We start from the raw sequence: 26,171 nt of genomic DNA on the forward strand, positions 1-26,171 counted from the left end.
GTTTTTTCAAGCAGGCAGATAAGGGGGATAGTCATGCTGACTAGTGCATCATCTGCACTCGCCATCCGCGTGGAATAATCGAAGGCACGCAAAACGTGGCAAATGTCCTTCATAGAGGCCCACTCAGTGGTGGTGAAGTGTGAACAGCGCGCACTGCGACTTGTTTGCGCCTGCTGCAGCTGGTACTCCATTACTGCTGCCTGCTGCTCACACAACCTCTCCAACATATGTAACGTTGAATTCCACTTGGTGGGTAGGTCACATATGATGCGATGTTCCGGAAGACGTAATCGGCGCTGCAGAGCTGCAATGCGTGATCTTGCGTTGCTGGAACGCCGCAAGTGAGCGCACTCTATGCGGACCTTGTGAAGCAGTGCATCAAGATCCGGATAGTCCCTCAAAAAACTCTGCACGACCAAGTTGAGCACATGTGCCAGACATGGGATGTGAGTGAGGTTGCCTAGGCCCAGAACTGCCACCAGATTTCGGCCATGGTCACACACTACCATGCCTGGCTGGAGATTCGCTGGCACAAACCACACGTCGCTCTGCTGCTTGATGGCATTCCAGAGCTCCTGCGCTATGTGCCTTCGATTCCCCAAAGAAATTAATTTTAATACGGCCTGTTGACGTTTGGCCACGGCTGTGCTCATATCGGTCATCATAACAGGTAACCGTTCACGGGTCAATGTGGAGGTAGACCGTGACGGCTCCTGCAGCGCTGATTCAGAGGAACTGGAGTATGAGGAGGAGTCAATGTGTACAGACTGGATTCCTGCAATCCTTGGAGTTGGCAGAACACGTACAGCGCCACTCTCAAGATCTGTACCCGGCTCCACAACATTTACCCAATGGGCAGTGAGGGAAAGGTATCGTCCCTGTCCATGCTTACTGCTCCACGCATCGGTGGTCAGGTGGACCTTGCTACTGACGGCGTTTTGTAGCGCATGTTTAATTTTTCCCTCCACATGATGTTGCAGGGCAGGGACAGCTTGCCTGCTGAAATAAAAGCGGCTGGGCATGTTGTATTGTGGGACTGCCAATGCCATAAAGTTACGGAAGGTGTCAGTCTCCACCAGCCTGAATGATAGCATTTCAAGGGCCAGTAGTTTAGCAATGCCAGCATTCAGAGCCTGTGCTCTGGGGTGGTTTGCCGAGTATGGGCGCCTTTTCTCCCATGCCTGTGCTAACGATGGCTGTAGACTGGCCTGGGAGTGTGAGGATGACTGGGAAAGTGGTGCTGTGGGTGGAATTACACTGTGTCTCTGTACAACAGTGCCAGAGATTCTTCCATGGCGATCCTGTGAGGAAGCCGAACCAGCTGTGTGTGAGCTGGAGGAAGAGGCTACAACACGAGCTGAAGAGGTGGCAGGTGGCGCTGTAGGTTGGCCTAGGTCTTCAGTGTGTTTTTGTAACTCCACCACGTGCTTGGTCCGCACATGTTTCCACATATTTGTGGTATTGAGGTTGCTGACACTTTTCCCTCTTTTCACCTTCTGATTACACAGCTTGCATTTGACAAAGCAAATGTCATCTGCAACTGTGTCAAAAAAGGACCAGGCACTGCAAGGCTTGGGAGCGCCCGCTTTGGATTTTGGAAGAGCCATGCTCCTAATGGGTGCCGAAATGGAGGCTACAGGCAACCAAGTCTGCCCCCTCCCTCTCCCTCCTTTTTGGGCTGTTTGGGGAATCTCTTCCTCAGAGCTGCTCCCACCACCTTCCTGTCCCTCACGCCATGATGGGTCAAGGACCTCATCATCTACACCACCCTCTTCAAACAACTGCTTCACCTGGGTAGTCTCGACAGCACAGTACGCACTAGAAAGTGGCACCTGAGTCTCATCATCAGATGCGTACTGAGGTGTGCTGCTGACCATAGGCACTGGCCCACCCGCCTCTTCAGATTCAGAGAGACAAAACGGTTGCGCATCACTGCATACTACCTCTTCTTCAAATTCTCAAATTCTGCTTGGCTGGCCCCCTCTTTCCAAGCCAAGAGATTCAGAGAACAAAAGTAGAGATGGCTCCTGTCCAGGGCTCTCTGACTGCCTGGGCAATTTGGCAGGTGGTGAAGAGACAGATGGGTGCTCTTCAGTGCTCAGGACCTGAGAGGATCTGGAACTAATTGAAGTCGATGCGTTAGCTGCCATCCATCCGACAACGGCTTCAATTTGGTCCTCCCGCAGCAGTGGGGTACAGCTAGCTCCTACAAAGCTGCGCATAAAGGACTGTTCCCTGGTAAAACTGGGGGATGCTGAGTCACTGGTGCCCGCAGCAGGCACAGAATCCCCACGTCCTCTCCCTGCAGGCACAGAATCCTCACGTCCTCTCCCTGCAGAAACTCCACGCCCACGCCCACGACCACATGCCTTACTCCCTGCCTTCTTCATCTTGGTAGACTGAAAAAGATAGGCAGAAAAGTACTAAGGGCTTAGTGTGCTTATTCCTGAACAGCTGCTAACAGGTATAAGAAACACTAATTTTATAACGTGTGGACTAGACTTTAATATGAGCTAATGTGGCCTACACAACTGTAAAGTGGAGTGTTTGGTGAACTTTATTTAGTTTTTTTTGTCATAAAAAGACACTGGATGTGCCTAAAGATGTAATAACGATAGTATCACAAACTTTTTGTAGCTATTACAATGTAGGAAGGTAACCTACAATGCAATAGATGAGGCTGCAAAAAATAGGCTAATACTAATCTGGCTGGGGCTGCAGGGCCCAATGCTGCAGAAAGGCTCCTCTAACTACTCCTATATAGTGTGTTTGGAACCAATTTAGCTGAATACGGATGGAACCACCACACTAATAGGAGAAATCAGGAAAAATTATGAATTGGCAAAAAAGGACAATGTATGAGGCAGTGACACACACTTAGTGCACTACAACCAGACGTGGTTGAAGCACACACTACAGGGTGAGCTGCACTCACACACCAGACCTTGTAGACAGCGGTGAACAGTACAGAGAACTGTGCACTAGCACTGCAAGGCACAGCGATTTATAAAGTAGCTTGGGTAAAGCAGAATAGACCAAATAGGTAGCTAAAACTGTCCCTCAGAACAACAGCGTCCTATCCCTAACTGAATTCACAGCAGAGTGAGCTCAAAATGGCGGCGGCGGCGGCTTTTATAGTGCATCATGACATCATTTCAGCAGTCAATAACAGCCATGCCATTAGTTAAGATGCCTACATGCCTAACAGGATGTGCCCACACTTCTTAGGATCCTCATTGGCTGAATAAAATGAAAATGGCTCAGGGCATTATGGGAACTTCCGATTCTGGTATACGATATTGCAAAAGTATCGGAATTAAGTATCGGAATTCCGATACCGCGAATATCGACCGATACCCGATATTTCAGTATCGGAATGCTCAACACTAATTATTACACATAATGCCAGTAATTACTGATCGGTGTACTATGGTAACACTTCCTGGCACAAGTCATTCTAACACCCAGTACCAGTAATTACTGATCGGTGTACTATGGTAACACTGCCTGGCACAAGTCATTATCACACCTAATACCAGTAATTACTGATCGGTGTACTATGATAACACTGCCTGGCACAAGTCATTATTACACCTAATACCAGTAATTACTGATCGGTGTACTATGGTAACACTGCCTGGCACAAGTCATTATCACTCCTAATACCAGTAATTACTGATCGGTGTACTATGGTAACACTGCCTGGCACAAGTCATTATTACACCTAATACCAGTAATTACTGATCGGTGCACTATGATAACACTGCCTGGCACAAGTCATTATCACTGCTAATACCAGTAATTACTGATCGGTGTACTATGGTAACACTGCCTGGCACAAGTCATTATCACTCCTAATACCAGTAATTACTGATCGGTGTACTATGATAACACTGCCTGGCACAAGTCACTATCACTCCTAATACCAGTAATTACTGATCGGTGTACTATGGTAACACTGCCCGGTACAAGTCATTATCACACCTAATACCAGTCTTTACTGATCGGTGTACTATGGTAACACTGCCTGGCACAAGTCATTATCACTCCTAATACCAGTAATTACTGATCGGTGTACTATGATAACACTGCCTGGCACAAGTCACTATCACTCCTAATACCAGTAATTACTGATCCGTGTACTATGGTAACACTGCCCGGTACAAGTCATTATCACACCTAATACCAGTAATTACTGATCGGTGTACTATGGTAACACTGCCTGGCACAAGTCACTATCACTCCTAATACCAGTAATTACTGATCGGTGTACTATGGTAACACTGCCTGGCACAAGTCATTATCACTCCTAATACCAGTAATTACTGATCGGTGTACTATGATAACACTGCCTGGCACAAGTCACTATCACTCCTAATACCAGTAATTACTGTTACCATAGTACACCGATCAGTAATTACTGGTACTGGGTGTGAGAATGACTTGTGCCAGGAAGTGTTACCATAGTACACCGATCAGTAATTACTGGTACTGGGTGTGAGAATTACTTGTGCCAGGAAGTGTTATCATAGAACACTGTTCAGTAATTACTGGTATGACCCCCCAAAAGAAATTCAGCAAATTCTGTGCTCCCAAATCCACATCCCCCCTCCCTTCTGAGCACTGCAGTGTGTCTAAACCACATTTAGTGTCCACATGTTTGGCAGGGGTATTATTTCCAAAATGAGGTCACTTGAGGGGGGATTCTGCTCTTCTAGCATTTAGGGGTTTCGGTATATGGAGTCCGCAAACTATTCTAGGAAAATCTGCGCTCCAGCAGGCAAACAGCGCTCCGTCCCTCCCGAGTGTCGCGGTATGGCCAAGCATTACTGTACAGACACATATGAGGTATTACCACATTCAGCAGAAATTATGGGACAAATGTTGGTGCCATTTTTATCCATTATCCCAGTGTGAAAATGTAAAATCTTGGGCTAAAACAAAATTTTTGCGGTAAAAATGTAATTTTTTTTTCCTCACTGCCCAATGGAATAAAATTCTGTGACACACCCTTGGTGTCAGTATGATCACTGCCCCCCTAGATGAGTTCATTGAGACGTGTAGTTTGTAAAATGGGGTCATTTATGGGGAAATCTGCTGTTACGGCACCTCAGGGGATCTTCTAGTGGGTCATGGCACCCTCAAACCATAACAATAAAATCTATACTATAATATGGTGCTCTATCCTTTCTGGCCTTTGCACTGTGCCTCAAAAGTAGTTGCCAATTACATGTAGGGTATTGGCGTACTCAGGAGAAATTCCACAACAAAATGAGAGGCCATTTTCTACAGTTACCCTTGTGAAAATAAAAAATTGGGAGCTAAAAATACATTTTTGTGATTTTTTTTTTCACGTCTCTATGTTATAAACTTCTGTGAAGCACCTGAGGGTTCAAAGTGCTCATCACACATATAGATAAGTTCATTGAGGGGTCTATTTTCCAAAATGTGGTCACTTGTGGGGGTTTCCGCTGTTTAGGCACATCAGGAGCTCCCCAAACGCAACATGGCGTCCGCTAATTATTCCAGCAAATTTTGAATTCAAAAAGTCAAATGGCGCTCCTTCCCTTCCGAACCCTGCCGTGCGCCCAAACAGTAGTTTTCTGCCACATATAGGGTATTGGCTTGCTGAGGAGAAATTGCACATCAACTTCTGGGGTCCATTTTTTCCTGTTAACCTTGTGAAAATAAAAAATTGGGGGCTAAAAGAAAATTTTGAGATTTTTTTTTTCACGTCTTTATGTTATAAACTTCTGTGACGCACCCACAGAGCACGCAGCATGCCCCTCACAGAGCCACAAGCCCATAGCATGCCCCCACAAACCCACAGCATCCCCCAGAGCCTCTACAGAGCCTGCAGCATGCCCCCAGAGCTGCCACAGAGCCGTAGCATGCCAGCAGCATAGCACCCAGAGCCAGCAGCATAGCACCCAGAGCCAGCAGCATAGCACCCAGAGCCAGCAGCATAGCACCCCCACGCGTGCATCTCCCCACAGAAACCCGCAGCATGCCCTCACCAGCCACACAAAGCCCGCAGCATGTCCCCACAGAGCCCCCAGCATCCCCCCAGAGCCCGTCCCCACATAGCCACCACTAGCCCCCACAGAGCCCCAAGCATGCATCCCCCCCAGAGCCCCCACAAACCCGCAGCATCCCTCCAGAGCCCACAACACTGACTTCCTCCTGCAGCTTCACCGGCAGCTGTGTCTCTCTGCCTGAGACTATGGAGTCTGGCGCTAAACTAGAACACGCCCATAATGCAGTCAGGACACGCCCCCCGGAAATGACGCCAGACCTGGAAGGAGTTAATACATTCTAGCGTTTACCGTGGTGGGAGACATGGCGGATGACTGCGCACCCCACACTGAGCTCCTGGGGGGGCAGCCTGGCTTCCTGTGGATGTGGTTAGTCCTCTGCACTATAGAGAGCGGCACATAGACTGCTGTATAGCAGCAATGGTCGGTGACGGGTCAGAGCCGGGGATTACAGGGAGCCGCAGCCTCTCACCTCTCAGCAGTTGGACTATAAACCAGGTTTCCAGTCACTGACAGTATGGCTGGAGCTCTGCCCATGATGCACTGTTAGAACTTAGCGATTTCTGCCATGTTTGGAGGTTCCCGGATTCTGTGTTTTTCTGCTCAGTGTTTGTCCAGGAGGAAAAGGACCACAGAGCGCCAGTCCTGGCCACAGGTTGTGTCTGGTACTACAGCTCTGGTCTAGTGACGTGACAGGTGCTGAGCTGTAATGCCACACACAGCCTGTGCCCAGGGGTGGCGCTGTAATCCAACAGCTCTGGCTTTCTACTCTGGGAAAACTTATGTAAGGCTGAATTCACACATCTGTGCTCCACGGACCGAGCTCAGATCTGACAACCGCGGGGTCACCAGTGCTGATCTGTGATTATCTCCTAGGAATAGATGAGGCATGGATCAGGTCCGGAGGGTCGGGCCGGGTGGTCTCGTCCCACCACGGATGTGTGAATTCGTCCTTAAGTTAATATCTTAGTGTTGGAGTTCTCCTTTAGAATTTGTGTTTACATGAGAGTAATTTATTATAGTTTATTGTGTAACTTTCGAAAAAGGTATCGATTACTAATCCTGAGTTACAGCCAGTGTTATAGTCTAGAGCTGCGTTCAGAGATCTGCAGGCTTCTGAGCTGAAATCTCCCAGCAGTCCTTGCTGAGATCACTATTGTTAGCGTTGAAATGTTAAGGCAGGTGCATACAACCGTGTCTTCGGTCGGAGTGCGATCTGACAAAACATTGAATCGCACTCTGACCAGTGTTTGTCCAAGGAGAAAAATCAGACATGTGCACGGCCCCATAGACAGTCTGTCCGAGGACAAAAATCACTATGCTTGAGTTTCATCTAATATACGGATCGCGCTCGGCCATGCGAGTTAATGAGTCCTTGGATAAGATCGGACTGCACTCAGATGACATCTGAGTGCAGTCCCATTTTTCATGGATTGACGTAATGGAAGAGATGGAGAATTTTTTTTTATCTATGTCTTGTATCTTGTTTTGTGTCACTTTATGTACAGTCGTGGCCAAAAGTCTTGTGACTGATACACAATTGTGGTGTTCACTTCAGTGTTTTTAGATCTTTTAGTCAGATGTTTCTGTGGTTACTGTAGTACAATTATCTGCATTTTATAAGTTTTACACTTTTATTGACAAATACATCAAGTTTATGGAAAGATTCAATATTCACAGTGTTGACCCTTATTTTTCAAGACTTGTTCCCTTCGCCCTGGCAGCTGGATATCGGCTGCTGGGCCAAATCCTGACTGACGACGGACAATTTTTGTCTAATCAGTGCTTGGAGCTGACTACATACATTTCTGTTTGTCCACCTGCTTTTTGAGGATTGACCACAATCAAATTGAGATCTGGAGAGTTTACTGGCCATGAACCCAAAATGTCAGTTACCCAGACACTTAGTTGTCACTTTTGTCTTGTGACATATTCTCCGTCATGCTGGTAAATGCATTGTTAATCACCAAAATGCTCCTGCTGTGTTCTTAGGCAAAATTGTGAGTGAACCCACTCCCTTTTGATGATGGATAACTCCACACATGACTCGTCTCGGGGTGCTTTACTGTTGGCATAACACAGGACTCAAAGTAGCGCTCAGCTTTTCTTCTCCGGACATTCATTCTTCCATATGCCCCTAACAGCACTGACGCCTGCCTGCTGCCATTCTTGAGCAAGCTCTGCACTGGTGTTGAACCAATTCCATAGCTGAATCTATGTAGGAGGTGATACAGGGACTTGCTGGACTTTCTTCGGAGTCCTGAAGTCTAAACAGCAAATTAACCTCCCCCCTATTAAGTTATTTATTATGGTGCCATTTATTACATAGAGCTTTACATGTGAAAAGGGATATACATAGCAAAAAACAAGTACAATAATCTTAAACAAAAACGAATCACCGACTGGTACAGAAGGAGCGAGGACCCTGCCCGTGAGGGCTTACATTCTACAATGAATGGGTGAGGATACAGTAGGTGAGGGTAGAGCTGGTCGTGCAGCAGTATGGTGGAGCAGTGGTTACTGCAGGTTATAGGCTTGTCGGAAGAGGTTGGTCTTCAGCTTCCTTTTGAAGGTTTCCACGGTAGGCGACAGTCTAATATGTTGGGGTAGAGAGTTCTAGAGTAGGGGGGATGCACGGGAGAAATCTTGTGTGCGATTGTGGGAAAAGAAGATAAGAGGTAAGTAGAGAAGATCTTGTGAGGATCGGAGGTTGCGTGCAGGTAAGTACAGGGACACTAGGTCACAGTTATATGGAGGAGACAGGTTGTGGATGGCTTTGTATTCCAAGGTTAGCGTTTTCAACTGGAGTCTCTGGATAATGGGGAGCCAGTGAAGGGATTGACAGAGGGGAGAGGCCAGGGAATAGCGGGGGGACAGGTGGATTAGTCGGGCAGCAGAGTAGAGTTATCTGACAGGAGAAAACCAACTCCTTTGCCATGCTTGCCGATGGGGCGAGGGGTGTGGGAAAGGTGGAATCCAACGTATGAAAGTGCAGCTGAAGAGGCCATGTCAGAGGGGGTGAGTCAGATACCATTGATGCCAAGGAAGGAAAGTTTGTTAGTAATGAAAAGGTCATGGATGTAGGAAAGTTTGTTGCAGACAGAGCCAGCGTTCCATAGAGCTCCTGTTAGTGGGATTGGTGAAGCGGGGGATGGGCAATAGGTATAGGGTTAGAAAGGTTGCGGAAATTTGATAGATTGTGGATGAGAGGTAGAAGTGACTGTGAGGATGTGGTGAGGAGGGCCATGATTTGGAGAGATATCGCCAGCAGTGAGGAGGAGCAGAGAAAGTGATATTAGTGGGAGCAGGAGAGCGTGAGGTGGCTGTCTGTGTTTGGAGACAGAGGATTGTATGTTGAGGAACAAATCTGAGGAGGTGAGATGGAGGGAGAGATGACCGCTTCATTACTAGGTGTATGGATGAGAAGGGTTAGTAGAACGTGTAGGACTATAGTGGTGAGAGTGAAAACCAAGAGAAACATTTTTTACTATGGCTGTGCAGTTACCTTCAGTTATCTTCTGGTTCAATTCTGGTCTAACTCAGTGCAGCACACTGTAAGATTGCTGCCGGACAGGTCGTGGATGGGATCTATATGTCCCCGAAGTGATGGTGATGTAGGACCCGAAGAAGCAGGCTCCAGCACACATAGTGTAGGGAGTTAATGGGCCCAGATTAAAGGGCCGAGTTTTACGAGCAGCTGAAGGGAGCTGTTATGTTCCAAGTTCACTGATGAACATCTGCTTTCTTCATGTTGCGTTGCGATCTACCAGTGTCTCCGTAAGATTTGGCCGCTCTCTACTGTTATATGCAAGAGTGTGCCAATTTTCCAAAGGAACAAGGAGATTGAGTAGCTCAACAGCCTCTTGCCACTGATCGGCAAACTAATTTGGAGAAAATAATTGGACAAAGCCTGAAGGACGCTGTAATACAGGGCTGTGTTCTGGGGGATGGGTGAAGACATACACTGTGTTCCAAATTATTATGCAAATAATATTTTCTCAGATTTTCCCAAATTACCTATATGAATTGCAGTCATTGTAATTTTCCAGTCAAATAACTATTAGAGTACAATTGAAAGGTTTTTGTACAAACTGCCTATGATAACAGTATATTTTTAAAAAAATAAAAAACTCAAACTGCATGTTCCAAATTATTATGCACAGCAGAGTTTTCAACCTTTTCATTTTAATAAAGAACAAAAAAATTGTCATTTTTGAAATTATAAGCATTAGCAGGTTATTACAAACTGAAATCAAACAGTTTTCAACTCAAAACTTTATTCTAGGTGATGTTACATTTGCACATAGGACCGCTTGTTCGAAAGGAGCTTCTGAACTCTCTCGTCTATTGAATTTGTCAGGTTTTGGATGGTTTCTGCTTCAATTGTTTTGCATGAGGACAGAATACCCTCTCAGAGCTGTTGCTTAGATGTGAACTGCCTCCCGCCATCATAGACACTACTTTTGATGATGCTCCAGAGGTTCTCAATGGAGTTGAGGTCAGGGGAGCATGGGTGCCACACCATAAGTTTGCCCCCTTTTATGCCCATAGCAGCCAGAGATGCAGATGTGTTATGTGCAGCATTAGACGGGGCATTATCATGCATGAAAATGATCTTGCTGCGGAATGCACGCTTCTTCTTCTTGAACCATGGAAGGAAGTGCTGTTTGAGAAACTCGACATACATTATGGAGTTCATCTTTACCCCTTCAGGGATCCTAAAAGGACCGACAATATCTCTCCCCATGATTCCAGCCCAAAACATTACTCCACCTCCTCCTTGTTAGCGCCGTAGCCGTGTTTGCATGGGGTGTCCATCAACCAGCCATCCTCCACTCCATCCATCTGGACCATTGAGATCATTTCATGCATGATAATGCCCCGTCTCATGCTGCACATAACACATCTGCATCTCTGGCTGCTATGGGCACAAAATGGGACAAACTTATGGTGTGGCACCCATGCTCCCCTGACTTCAACTCCATTGAGAACCTCTGGAGCATCATCAAAAGTAGTGTCTATGATGGCGCGAGGCAGTTCACATCTAAGCAACAGCTCTGGGAGGGTATTCTGTCCTCATGCAAAACAATTAAAGCAGAAACCATCCAAAACCTGATAAATTCAATGGATGAGAGAGTTCAGAAGCTCCTTTCGAACAAGGGGTCCTATGTGCAAATGTAACATCACCTAGAATAAAGTTTTGAGTTGAAAACTGTTTGATTTCAGTTTGTAATAACCTGCTAATGCTTATAATTTCAAAAATGACAATTTTTTTGTTCTTTATTAAAATGAAAAGGTTAAACTCTGCTGTGCATAATAATTTGGAACATGCAGTTTGAGTTTTTTATTTTTTTAAAAATATACTGTTATCATAGGCAGTTTGTACAAAAACCTTTCAATTGTGCTCTAATAGTTATTTGAGTGGAAAAATACAATGACTGCAATTCATATAGGTAATTTGGGAAAATCTGAGAAAATATTATTTGCATAATAATTTGGAACACAGTGTACAGTGGTGGCCAAAAGTATTGGCACCCCTGCAATTCTGTCAGATAATACTCAGTTTTTTCCTGAAAATGATTGCAATCACAAATTCTTTGGTATTATTATCTTCATTTAATTTGTCTTCAATGAAAAAACACAAAAAGAATTGTCCTAAAACCAAATTGGATACAATTCCACACCAAACCTAAAAAAGGGTGTGGACAAAAGTATTGGCACTGTTTGAAAAATCATGTGATGCTTCTCTAATTCGTGTAATTAACAGCACCTGTAACTTACCTGTGGCACCTAACAGGTGTTGTCAATAACTAAATCACACTTGCAGCCAGTTAACATGGATTAAAGTTGACTCAACCTCTGTCCTGTGTCCTTGTGTGTACCACATTGAGCATGGAGAAAAGAAAGAAGACCAAAGAACTGTCTGAGGACTTGAGAAACCAAATTGTGAGGAAGCATGAGCAATCTCAAGGCTACAAGTCCATCTCCAAAAACCTGAATGTTCCTGTGTCTTCCGTGCGCAGTGTCATCAAGAAGTTTAAAGCCCATGGCACTGTGGCTAACCTCCCTAGATGTGGACGGAAAAGAAAAATTGACGAGAGATTTCAACGCAAGATTGTGCTGATGGTGGATAAAGAACCTCGACTAACATCCAAACAAGTTCAAGCTGCCCTGCAGTCCGAGGGTACAACAGTGTCAACCCGTACTATCCGTCGGCGTCTGAATGAAAAGGGACTGTATGGTAGGATAACCAGGAAAACCCCACTTCTTACCCCGAGACATAAAAAAGCCAGGCTGGAGTTTGCCAAAACTTACCTGAGAAAGCCTAAAACGTTTTGAAAGAATGTTCTCTGGTCAGATGAGACAAAAGTAGAGCTTTTTGGCAAAAAGCATCAACATAGAGTGTACAGGAAAAAAAAAGAGGCATTCAAAGAAAAGACCACGGTCCCTACAGTCAAACATGGTGGAGGTTCCCTGATGTTTTGGGGTTGCTTTGCTGCCTCTGACACTGGACTGCTTGACCGTGTGCATGGCATTATGAAGTCTGAAGACTACCAACAAATTTTGCAGCATAATGTAGGGCCCAGTGTGAGAAAGCTGGGTCTCCCTCAGATGTCATGGGTCTACCAACAGGACAATGACCCAAAACACACTTCCAAAAGCAGTATAAAATGGTTTGAGAGAAAGCACTGGAGACTTCTAAGGTGGCCAGCAATGAGTCCAGACCTGAATCCCATAGAACACCTGTGGAGAGATCTCAAAATGGCAGTTTGGAGAAGGCACCCTTCAAATATCAGGGACCTGGAGCAGTTTGCCAAAGAAGAATGGTCTACAATTCCAGCAGAGCATTGTAAGAAACTCATTGATGGTTACCGGAAGCGGTTGTTCGCAGTTATTTTGGCTAAAGGTTGTGCAACCAAGTATTAGGCTGAGGGTGCCAATACTTTTGTCTGGCCTATTTTTGGAGTTTTGTGTGAAATGATCAATGATTTGATTTTTGCTTCATTCTCTTTTGTGTGTTTTCCTTGCAAGCAAATGAAATGAAGATAATAATACCAAAGAATTTGTGATTGCAATCATTTTCAGGAAGAAACTGAGTATTATCTGACAGAATTGCAGGGGTGCCAATACTTTTGGCCACCACTGTAAGAAGCATGATCTGTGCTGAACAGTATGGATTGTAATCCAAAGCCTCCATAACCAAGCTTGGCATGGAAGGCACTCGGGAAATAGGAGTGTGAGTTGGGGGTCTCCCAGTGGTAATACAGTTGGAATCACTGCCTTATTAATACAACGGGGAAAAGTTTTTATTTCAATTGACAATTTAAAGGGGTTGTCTGAAACCAACACTGATTTAATTCTAAATCTCTATTTAATTTAATAATCTAATTGCTTTTCTAATATACTTTAATTAAAAGTTAATCTGAATTTATTTAACTGAGGTGTGTTTGTATGTGTGTGTGTATATATTTGTTTTTTTTACTAACTTCCTGTTTGATAAGATTTAGTTTGAAAATCCCCAGTGCATCCTGGGATATGAAGACGGACGCGATCAGGGAGCAGAGGCTGCGGTCACTGCTGCTGCCTCTTTCCGCACCCTGAATGAAGCGTCATCAGTGATGCCTGTTTCAGGGGCTGGGCTAGTCCTTGCTACTCTGCGCATGTGTCGGTTGTCAATTCCAACTCTCAGTTGCTCAGCAGGATCTTGTCACTGTGCAATATTCTTTTTAATGCGCAGCGTCAGGGATTCCTCAGACGACACCGGGGCGATCACGCAATATCTCACCCTGCCGTCACTGTGTCACGGATTTCGTCCTGAATCGCGAGCACACGATCCAGATTACTCGACAGTTCAGCACTTTTTGGGGATTATGAATCTCAAGACTGCTACCTACCGGAAGCTAAAATGCAATAAATGAGGGGCCAGGTGAAGAAAGCCATAGCAAATTCTGTCAGGTCCCTTTGAGGTGCATTGTACCTGTTGGGTACCCTGACATCGTGCTTCCCAGGGGTTCTGTGAGCACAATACCATTCCAGGGTTCTACAGTGGGATCTGCTACATAATGAAGTTTCTCTTAAGGGGCACTTGGAAGGGAAGATGTCCTTATCACCCCGGTCAGTAAAATCTTTATAGTGGTGGCAGGATGAGCCTAACCTATCTCGAGGGGTTCCCTGTGTTCTTATGGTCACTAGAACAATTACTGCAGATGCGAGTCCCAGAGGGTGGGGAGCCCGTCTGGGAGACATGGTAGCCCAGGGGACCTGGTCAGATATCGAAAAGGGTCTCTCCTCCAATGCAAAAGAACTTCTGGCGGTAGACAATGCGGTGAATAATTTCTTACCTTTCCTTCAGGGCCAGAATGTAAAGATCCTCTTGGATAACCTAGTTGCGGTAGCATATGTGAACCACCAGGGGGGTACATGGTCAAGATAGCTGATGAAAGGGACAGATCATCTCTTCCAGATTACAGAAAGTCACCTCCTTTCCCTGATGGCCCTCCATATAAGGGGAAAAGAAAACACCAGAGCAGATTTCCTAAGCTGCTATCCTCTGATGCAACGGGAATGGGAACTAAATCAAGGAATTTTTACCCAAATAGCCTCCTGTCAGGTAGATCTGTTTGCCACAAAACTAAATCGGAAGACAAAGATCTTGTGTTCCCTAAATCCCCTAGCTGTGGACGCTCTCCTGATACATTGGGATTTCAGCCTGGCGTATGCCTCCCCCACCCTGGTTGGCTCTTCTTCTCATGGTCATAAGAAAGATCAGGGAGGACAAGGCCAGGGTTCTGCTGATCGCACCCTTTTGGCCCAGGAGGCCCTGGTTCTCATGCCTGAGGAGCATGTCCATCTCCGATCCTTGGGTTCTTCCAGAGATTCCGTATCTTTCTCCAGGGTCCGATATTCCATCCTCAAGCAACTGGCCTCCACTTGACGGTGTGGAACTTGAAAGGACACTGCTAAATCGGAAAGGTTTTTCCCAAGGTCTAGAAACCATCCTGATGCACAGCAGAAAACCTGTTGCAACCCATATTTATGCCAGAACTTGGAGAAAGTTTTTGTCTTTCTCTGGTTCTGGGGTTGATGGGGGGGCGCCAATAGGAAACATCTTGGAGTTTTGACAAAAAGGTCATGAACTAGGGTTATCCACCAGCACCCTTAAAGTTCAGGTTTCTGCCTTGGGTGCCCTATATAGCTGTGATCTAGCGGGTAACTACTGGGTTTGTCTGTTCATTAAGGCAGCTTTTAGATCTAGATCTATTGAAAGCAGCTTGGTTCCCTGGGATTTAAATTTGGTTCTAAAGGCCTTGACTAGCTCGCCGTTTGAGCCAATAGAGTCAGCAACCCTTAAATCCCTCTCCCTTAAGACCACTTTGTTAATAGCTTTAACCTCGGCCAGGAGCATTAGTGACATCCAGGCCCTGTCTATGGCCCCGCCGTTTACTCAAGTTCTGGATGATAGGCAGGATCTGGTCTAAAAATCACTCTCTCGCCCTAAGGTAGCCACTCGTTTCCACAGACTTCAGGAAGTCCTCCTACCCTCCTTTTGTCCAAATCCTAGTAACCAGAAAGAGGTGGAGTTGCATACTTTAGAAGTGAGGAGATGTGTGGTTAGGTACCTTTCAGTTACCAAAAGCTTTAGAAAAGATAACTCGTTGTTTATATCCTACCAAGGGGCTAGGAAACGGTCTTAAGTCACGAAGTCCACCATAGCTAGATGGAATAGGGAGGCCATTTCTCTAGCATATACATCTAGCGACGAGGAAGTGCCAGAAGGGCTGAAGGCTCATTCCACCCGGGCTGTGGCGACCTCCTGGGCTGAGAAGACAGGTGTCTCAACAGAAGACATATGTAGGGCTGCTACCTGGTCCTGTCCCTCTACATTCCATAGACACTATATATGTTAGCTATGGGTATATCGGCTGACCTCACCTCTAGGAGAAGTGTTCCAGGCTGTGGTCCTTCAATAGATTACTTCATCTCTGTAATTCTCTCGTGGTGCTGCCATGGTCGACCGATAAAATCGTAAGTTACTTACCGGTAATGGGATTTTTCGGAGACCATGACAGCACCCTTACATTCCCTCCCTTCACGTTTGTGGGAGCACTCCCCTTTTATTAATTATAATCTCACACTCAATAGGTGTCGTGTGGTATGGCAATTTTGTGATGGTTTGCTGTGTTCATTAACCTGGCGGTCCTCTCAATGCTCTGTAATCCAAACTGAGGCGGGAGAGAGGTGACGCCCTTTTAAGCCTGTAGGTTTCCTCTCCTTGGTGGGCGGATCCCCTCTCTCGTGGTGCTGTCATGGTCTCTGAAAAATCGTCGTTACCGGTAAGTAACGACTATTCATTTGATGGAGCAATCAAAAAGTTCTTCCCCAAAATGGTAAGTATTAAAAACGGGTCTTAGAAAATTGAAACACAAGCCAAACAATTTGTTTGCAAAGTTTAGAATTTTTTAAAAGCAGTAAAATGTTTTTGTTTTTTCCTTCTGCACCATTTCACTTTATTTAGAATTCATTGCCCTTGTTTTCTATATCTTGCACAGTAAAGTGAATGGTGTCTTTCAAAAATGCTGTAATTTTGTCCCACAAAATACCTCTCAACCCTGCTGTATTGAGTAGTGTCTGTGTTATTCAGCAAGTAAGAAAAAGATCTTCAGCTCACCTGGCCCAGCCTGCCAGTCCTCCTTTCCATGATCTCGGTGCTCGGAATTAGTCCATCCCCATCTGGGAGAAAAATCCTCAGTGAAAGTAAAAAATAGTTTTCCAGCACACGATGTAGGAAAATTAGAAAAAGCCTTTATTTAATCCATCGTTAAAAAATACAATTCCAACAGAGATAAAAGCATGTGTAAGGCTGTGTTCACACGATGCGTATTTCATGCGTTTCCGCGGCGTTTTTGCAGTTGCGTAAACGCCGCGGAAACGCATGAAAAACGCATGGTAGAAGGGCAGCAATGTTCCCCAATGGAAATCCGCATGTGCTGTGCCCATGATGCGGATTTTTCCGCAGCGTTAACGCTGCGGTCAAAAATCCGCAGCATGTCAATTAATTTTGCGGAAACGCGGCGATTTCGCCGCCATTGACTTGCATTAGAACGCGCCAATTCCGCAAGACAGCATTTGTACTTGCGTAATTGGTGCGTTCTAATGTGCGGATGGTACCCGGGTGTGGAGGAGAGGAGAGTCTCCTCCACACCCAGGTACCATTGAAAAAGCTGTAAAAAGAAGAATAAAATAAAAAATAAATGTATTCTTACCATCTGTCGGCCCGCACAGCGCTCCCGCTTGGTTCCCGGCACTTGCAGTGAGTTGTAGGACCTGCGGTGACGTCAGAGTCATGTGACGGGTCACGTGACGCTAACGTCGGCAGGTCTTTCAATTCAAAGTTGCCGGCAGCCGGGAGAACGGAGTGAGCAGGACAGCGCGGGCCATCGGAGGTAAGTATATACACGCTCTCGGTTCACACTATATAAATCCATGCTGTTTGCATGGATTTATATAGTGTGACCTAGTTGTCAAGCACTTTCCAGGTGATGCTAACATCGCCTGGAAAGCGCTTGTCAATCTGCATGCGGAAACGCATGTGGATCCGCATGTATTCTGCAGGAAAAACGCATGCACAATCTGCATGCGTTTTTTCTGCCAGGGAGATGCAGAAATGATGCAGAAATTTTCTGCTTCATTTCTGCATCGTGTGCACATACCCTTAGGCTTCCGCGTTTCGGATCATATTTGACCCTTAGTCATAGCATAAAGTACTGAATAAATGTTGCACTTTTCAAGGAAAACAGTCAAGGGAGCTGCCAAGGGTAACACCCACCAAAATCAGCTGTGATATTAGCTCACTAATTCAAGGCTAGCAGTGATCTAAACACTAGTATAACCCTATACTACATCCATCCTCTACAAACATATTACAATGTGAACTGTCACTTAGTAATGCACTAATTATTTGATCACTTTTTACCCAAGTTTTTTATATATATGAATTCATTGAATAAACAATTGATGCACTATTTAAATATATATGTAACAATAAGAGCTTCTAATGATATCATTACCTATTTTCTAAAAATTATTGTTCTAACATTTGATTTCAAGGGCATACTTTTCCCCCCAAAAAATAAAAAAAAATCTCTATTTTAAAACCATATGAGAATGGCTGGAAATTATTACAAAATGTAATTAGCATGTTTTGTTTTGTATACTATTGATTATAGAGTCCCCTAGATTGATCACAAAAATAAAAAAAAAATAAAAAATGTATTTAATAAATTCCTCAATTTGTCCCAACTTTTTTAATATAGATACATCAATTCATGTCTTAGATTTAGTCCTGCTGGGTATCTGGTATTTAGTTTTAGAATCCATCGAGCTTCAGTCATCTGGAGTAATTTAACCCTATCTCCACCTCGCCGGGGAGCAGAAACAAATTCCAAAGCACTTACTCGCAAGCTACTTAAATCCCCCTTGTGTTTATACAAAAAATGTTTGGAAGCCCCCGAAAGACTGCGGGTAGTGACATTGTTAATGTCATAAATGTGCTCCGACAGTCTTTTTCTTACACTGCGGCTTGTAGATCCCACATATTGTTTTCCGCATATCGTGCAAAAAATGATATAAACCCAGTGGTCAGTAGCACAGTTCATGAAAGTCTTAAGATTAAATACTTGACCCTCATTACTTATGACAGACTTGTTATTGTTTATCATGAATTTGCATAAACCACATGACTTCTACCCGCATCTAAATGAGCCCTTAGTGGACTCATTTAAAAAATGGTTGTAAATTTGTTCCAAAAAAATCCCTGACAATAGGAAATGTAATCTCCCTGAGTGAACTCAGAGAAAATACAGGCAAAATAGGTCGTACATGGTGGTCCACTAAGGGCTCATTTAGATGCGGGTAGAAGTCATGTGGTTTATGCAAATTCATGATAAATAATAACAAGTCTGTCATAAGTAATGAGGGTCAAGTATTTAATCTTAAGACTTTCATGAACTGTGCTACTGACCACTGGGTTTATATCATTTTTTGCACGATATGCGGAAAACAATATGTGGGATCTACAAGCCGCAGTGTAAGAAAAAGACTGTCGGAGCACATTTATGACATTAACAATGTCACTACCCGCAGTCTTTCGGAGGCTTCCAAACATTTTTTGAATGAACACAAGGGGGATTTAAGTAGCCTGCGAGTAAGTGCTTTGGAATTTGTTTCTGCTCCACGGCGAGGTGGAGATAGGGTTAAATTACTCCAGATGACTGAAGCTCGATGGATTCTAAAACTAAATACCAGACACCCAGCAGGACTAAATCTAAGACATGAATTGATGTATCTATATTAAAAAAGTTGGAACAAATTGAGGAATTTATTAAATACATTTTTTATTTTTTTTATTTTTTGTGATCAATCTAGGGGACTCTATAATCAATAGTATACAAAACAAAGCATGCTAATTACGTTTTGTAATAATTTCCAGCCATTCTCATATGGTTTTAAAATAGAGATATATTATTTTATTTTTTTGGGGGAAAAGTATGCCCTTGAAATCAAATGTTAGAACAATAATTTTTAGAAAATAGGTAATGATATCTTTAGAAGCTCTTATTGTTACATATATATTTAAATAGTGCATCAATTGTTTATTCAATGAATTCATATATATAAAAAACTTGGGTAAAAAGTGATCAAATAATTAGTGCATTACTAAGTGACAGTTCACATTGTAATATGTTTGTAGAGGATGGATGTAGTATAGGGTTATACTAGTGTTTAGATCACTGCTAGCCTTGAATTAGTGAGCTAATATCACAGCTGATTTTGGTGGGTGTTACCCTTGGCAGCTCCCTTGACTGTTTTCCTTGAAAAGTGCAACATTTATTCAGTACTTTATGCTATGACTAAGGGTCAAATATGATCCGAAACGCGGAAGCCTTACACATGCTTTTATCTCTGTTGGAATTGTATTTTTTAACGATGGATTAAATAAAGGCTTTTTCTAATTTTTCTACATCGTGTGCTGGAAAACTATTTTTTACTTTCACTGTCTGTGTTATTCACTATCTAATATGTTGTTGTTTTTTATGGTATACTAATGTATAGTGACTAGTGATGATCGAGCGTGTTCTATTAACCTCTTCGGCGAGCACGCTGTCTAACAGCCGTGGCACTTGCAGGCACGGCGACCTTAAAAGAAATTTCGAGCATGCCAAAATATTCAGCGAGCACCCGAACGTGCTCGCCGAAGGGGTTGATAGAACACTCTCGATCATCACTAATAGTTACCAGATGCCTCTAAGGATTCGTTTTTGGCCTCTGTTTTACTGATGCTTGAAGTGAAAATTTTTGTAGCGCTAATGATTAATTAATATACCCCTCCCTCCTATTCCCATTCATGACCATGCAGGATTTGGAAAGCTAAATCCATAGACACCTCTATATCTTTTATCTGTTGCTGCATTTGAGTGCTCTGGGTGTAACGGAGCACTTACCGAGCCTCAGCCTTCCAAGGTTGCTTCCCTGCCCAGCACCAGCCTCTTTATCTTGATTGATAGCTCACTGTCTGATTTTCCTTGCCTGGTGCCTGACGTTCCAAAAAACTGTGAGCTATCATTGACACCTGAGGCTAAGTTCCCACCATGAGCTTTCGTGAGTTTTTGATGTTACAGATTTAAAGCAAAAAAAAAAAACAAGTAACCAATTTTACTTAATAGGTGCAGGAATGCTGTAGAAAATCTGCAACATCGAAAACTCACCAAAAGCAATGGGAACGTAGCCTAAAGAGACTGATGCTTGATGTGGGAGATAATCTCAGGAGACAGAGACTTAACTCCTTATTTGCATGTGAACCAAAATGCTATTTACTTAGAAGTGCAGCAACAGATAGAAGATATAAAAGTGTCCATTGGTTTAGATTTACATTTCAAAGGCCTGCATGCCCACATCTGAGGTTTAGAAGATTTCCTTTTAAAATTAGTGTGTTGCTTTGAACTGGAGCTATTGCTCAATCAGTAGCGCCACACTTAGTCACAAGGTAGCCCTAGCCTAATGGAGCACCATAGACACTAGCACTGGGAACTTTCCCTCCGTACACGCAGAACATAAACAAAAAAAAAGCAATTTGGCACATTACTTAATTATTTATGTAGATTTATAGAATGAAATGTTGGATCTCGTACGAGCTCTATCCTTGTTTTTCACAGAGCTCATATCTATTATAGTCTAGGGCTGTTCACATATTTCTGCGGGCCGCGTATTTTTCACCGAAACACGTTGACCTGTCGGATTTTGATCCAAATCAAAGTTTAGAACTTCTCGGATGCAAAACAAAGCTGATGAAAATCGGTCTTTTTTTTTTTTTTTTACCTACAAGAGAAATCACTGTGGTCTGAATGAGGCCTTACTCTATTGTTTATTTTTTTAAGCAGCGTTCATTCCAGGCTGCTGTACACATGAAGAGGGTTTACACACCTAAAATACATATATAAAACACAGAAACAAGCTACCATTGACAGACTATTATGGAGGGGGACACTGCCACCACGAGCTAACAGTGTGGATTCTGGTGTCTCGCTCCTTCCCTCAGGGTGTATTCCAAAAGCCGCCTCCAATAAGCAAGTTCTGGCCAAGCTGCAGGTGGAGAGGGAGCCGGGATTACGGTGAAGGCCCAGACTGCGTCTCTGCTTTACACTTACCAGGGAAAGAAGTATCTCCTGAACCTGATCCACACTCCGGTGAGTGTGACGTTTCTTCTTGATTTGTTTCTCTGTGGTCTTGTTGCGGATGTTCAGATACTGAATGAGTTATACAAAATGCAGCAGCTGCTCTAATAATAATAATAATAATTAATTTACAGGGTGGGTCATTTATATGGATACACCTAAATTAAATGGGAATGGTTGGTGATATCATCTTCCTGTTTGTGGCACATTAGTATATGGGAGGGGGAAAACTTTTCCAGATGGGTGGTGACCATGGTGGCCATTTTGAAGTCAGCCATTTTGGATCCAACTTTATTTTGTTCAATGGGAAGAGGGTCATGTGACACATCAAACTTATTGAGAATTTCATAAGAAAAACAATGGTGTGCTTGGTTTTAAGGTAACTTTATTCTTTCATGAGTTTTCTACAAGTTTATGACCACTTATAAAATGTGTTCAAAGTGCTGCCCATTGTGTTGGATTGTCAATGCAGCCCTCTTCTCCCACTCTTGACACACTGATAGCAACATCGCAGAAGAAATGCTAGCACAGGCTTCCAGTATCCGTTGTTTCAGGTTGATATCACCAACCATTCCCATTTAATTTAGGTGTATCCTATAAATAGCCCACCCTGTAGATCAGGGGTCTCAAACTCGGCTAACTATATGGGCCACACATAGAAAAAATGTGAATTTGAAGGGCCGCATTCTTTGCAGGATGATATGACATTTTTAATGATACCATATTGTTTTTTCTATACACCTTTTGATTATTTTTTGACCATTGTTTTTTTTTTTTTTATTTTATTCTTTTAAATGGCATTCATTTTATGGCCTATGGTACAGTTTTATAGTTTTTACAAGTTTACAGTTTTTACAATTTGTATTTACTTTTTGTGCCCCCTAATTGGCCACATACAGTGATTTTTTTTTTTCTCACAATTAGCACCATATAGTAATTCTAACCAATTTCTTATAGTAATGTCCCCAGTCTTGGTCCTCATCTTGTAGTAATGTGCCCATGCTGGTCCTCATCTTGTAGTAATGTGCCCATCCTGGTCCTCATCTTGTAGTAATGTGCCCATCCTGGTCCTCATCTTGTAGTAATGTGCCCATCTTGGTCCTCATCTTGTAGTAATGTGCCCATCTTGGTCCTCATCTTGTAGTAATGTGCCCATGCTGGTCCTCATCTTGTAGTAATGTGCCCATCCTGGTCCTCATCTTGTAGTAATGTGCCCATCCTGGTCCTCATCTTGTAGTAATGTGCCCATCCTGGTCCTCATCTTGTAGTAATGTGCCCATCCTGGTCCTCATCTTGTAGTAATGTCCCCCATCCTGGTCCTCATCTTGTAGTAATGTCCCCCATCCTGGTCCTCATCTTGTAGCAATGTCCCCCATCCTGGTCCTCATCTTGTAGTAATGTGCCCATGCTGGTCCTCATCTTGTAGTAATGTGCCCATGCTGGTCCTCATCTTGTAGTAATGTGCCCATCCTGGTCCTCATCTTGTAGTAATGTGCCCATCCTGGTCCTCATCTTGTAGTAATGTGCCCATCTTGGTCCTCATCTTGTAGTAATGTGCCCATCCTGGTCCTCATCTTGTAGTAATGTGCCCATCCTGGTCCTCATCTTGTAGTAATGTGCCCATCCTGGTCCTCATTTTGTAGTAATGTCCCCCATCCTGGTCCTCATCTTGTAGTAATGTCCCCCATCCTGGTCCTCATCTTGTAGTAATGTCCCCCATCCTGGTCCTCATCTTGTAGTAATGTCCCCCATCCTGGTCCTCATCTTGTAGTAATGTCCCCCATCCTGGTCCTCATCTTGTAGTAATGTCCCCCATCCTGGTCCTCATCTTGTAGTAATGTCCCCCATCCTGGTCCTCATCTTGTAGTAATGTCCCCCATCCTGGTCCTCATCTTGTAGTAATGTCCCCCATCCTGGTCCTCATCTTGTAGTAATGTCCCCCATCCTGGTCCTCATCTTGTAGTAATGTCCCCCATCCTGGTCCTCATCTTGTAGTAATGTCCCCCATCCTGGTCCTCATCTTGTAGTAATGTCCCCCATCCTGGTCCTCATCTTGTAGTAATGTCCCCCATCCTGGTCCTCATCTTGTAGTAATGTCCCCCATCCTGGTCCTCATCTTGTAGTAATGTCCCCCATCCTGGTCCTCATCTTGTAGTAATGTCCCCCATCCTGGTCCTCATCTTGTAGTAATGTCCCCCATCCTGGTCCTCATCTTGTAGTAATGTCCCCCATCCTGGTCCTCATCTTGTAGTAATGTGCCCATCCTGGTCCTCATCTTGTAGTAATGTGCCCATCTTGGTCCTCATCTTGTAGTAAGTGTCCATGCTGGTCCCTAACTTGTAGAACATTCAACTGAAAAGAATCACTGACTTAAGCGGCCCTCAGGACCAGGCCGCAATCATTACGGGGGCTCCGGTGCCTGGGGGCCGCACTAAGCAGCCTCAGGGGCTGCATGCGGCCCTCGGGCCGCGTGTTTGAGACCCCTGCTGTAGATATAACACTGTTTTTTTTTTTTTATTTTTTTTGTTTTTTTATAGACGCCCATAAGAGCTATCCAATATTTTAACATTGAAAGAGTTTGCTCTCAGATTACAACTTATCACTTATCCACAGAACAGATTGCTTGCTAATTGCTGGGGGACCCATCTCTGGGACTCCCAATCACAGGAAATCAGGTGCACGAGCCATATTACGCCCATGGATTGGCAGATGAGCGTGTGCACTGCTGCTCCACTCAAAGGCTAATGGGCTGCCGAAGATGGCCGAATTCACAGCTCAGCTATCTCCATCTGTCCCGTAGACAATGGCACCACTCCATTAAAAAAGGGGATGTGAGACATCAGTTCTTCTGATCATTGGAGGTCCCGGTTGTCACACCCGTACAGAATAGCCATAAAGTTGGGATCTTGGCACAGCCTATTTAAGAATGCTATAGAAAAAAAAAACCCAGCTCACCCACAGCGGCTCTCGGCGTGCTGAAGCCCGGAGATCGTGTGGCCTCACGTGTGTAAATCACAGGAAAAAGAAAAGGAACTCCAGCTCCATAAAATCCATCTTCATTATTTCATCTTTAAAAGTCCATTAATCCACAAGGTTCAAGTGAAAAACTTATGCAACATAGCAACATGTTTCACACGCTCAGCATTCTTTGTCCATCTACATACGAAATGACTCCCATCACATTTAAATATGGTTATTTAAGAATGCGCCTTGTATCCATCAATCCATATTTGTCCAACATGTTTTCCCTTTTAAAGTTTTTGTACTTTTGTAGGGTCATGTTGATTTTAGCTATGAAGTTTCAAGGTCCCTTTCTGCATGCCAAGGTGTATTATTGGTGGTCGACGCAAATTAGGTACTTTTTCTTAGTGACGTTGTATATAATTATAATGCATATGCTACCTGTAAGGTAGATATAATTTATGATATACTGTTACTTCTTTATTGTTCCAGATTTATTGTACACTTGCATCTATACTCTTATTAGATTCTGATTATATAGAGACAGAGACTCTGATTCCAGCCATGTCTCAATAACTGGCTGCTTGTTTTAGTTTTATCACTCAAGGACTAGTAAACCTGCTACCATGTAGTCCTCCACATTCATGAGCTCTATATATAACCCCACCCGCACCACTGATTGACAGCTTTCTGTGTGCCCTGTGCATAGGCAGAATATCTGCAGCTAATAAAGGGATTTTATCAACACTGCATCAAGCAGCTCAGTAAGTGACACATCGCTGGAATCCAGGTACCACGGGTTTACCGTAACTAGAGGGGCCAGAAGTCTGCGGCATCTGAGCTCCTGCACTGATTAGAAGCACTTCACTATCATATTAAACCGTGAAGGTTTCTGCTAGCAGTGCAAAGGTTAATCTGTTCAGTTGAGAGCTGCTAGAGCTTTCCAGCTGTTCAGTGTTGGCCTCTCCCCTCTCCTATATATGCTCGCCTCTGGCATTCTGGAATTCCCAGTGTTAGATTTATGCTGCCTAGTTCTGGAGTCTGAGGTGTTGGTTTTTTGAAGAGGCGTTTGTGTGTTAACCGCCGTCTTTGCCAGAGACATAAGGAGACACTCCAATTTCCAGGGGGCCTGGGGTCAAGGGCACCTAGGTTTGAGTTAACTGAGGAACCCATGCTGTTGGGTGTGGCATCTTGTTCTGTTGGTCCAACTGTAGTTCGGCAGAAAGTGTGTGCGTGCGTGCGTGCGTGCGTGCGCAGATATCATTGTGTGATGTCTGTTTATATGTATTTTTGTGTTTCAAATGTGTTTATGCGTGTATGTATATGTTTGTGTGTGTGCGTGACTGCATACATGTGGCCTCCTGCTGACTATAGTTGGCACCGTGCGGCCTCCTGCTGTCTCTGGGGGGGGCGCCGTGCGGCCCCCTGCTGTGTATAGATGGCG

The 26,171-nt window shown here is 44.1% G+C and overlaps 1 long non-coding RNA gene across 2 annotated transcripts in view; it reads left to right on the plus strand.

Moving 5' to 3' along the window:
- Nucleotides 1–6,265: 6,265 nt before the first annotated feature.
- The window catches only part of LOC141233751 (uncharacterized), a 174,028-nt gene continuing 154,122 nt past the window's right edge, over nucleotides 6,266–26,171 (plus strand). For both annotated transcript variants that reach the window (XR_012299787.1, XR_012299786.1), the window contains exons 1-2: nucleotides 6,266–6,404; nucleotides 21,631–21,778. This is a non-coding gene — a long non-coding RNA (uncharacterized lncRNA). The remainder of the gene's footprint in view (nucleotides 6,405–21,630; nucleotides 21,779–26,171) is intronic.

This window comes from Phyllobates terribilis, unplaced genomic scaffold, assembly GCF_046119375.1.
Source record: "Phyllobates terribilis strain yellow unplaced genomic scaffold, ASM4611937v1 Scaffold_614__1_contigs__length_971095, whole genome shotgun sequence".
NCBI classification, from domain to species: domain Eukaryota; kingdom Metazoa; phylum Chordata; class Amphibia; order Anura; family Dendrobatidae; genus Phyllobates; species Phyllobates terribilis.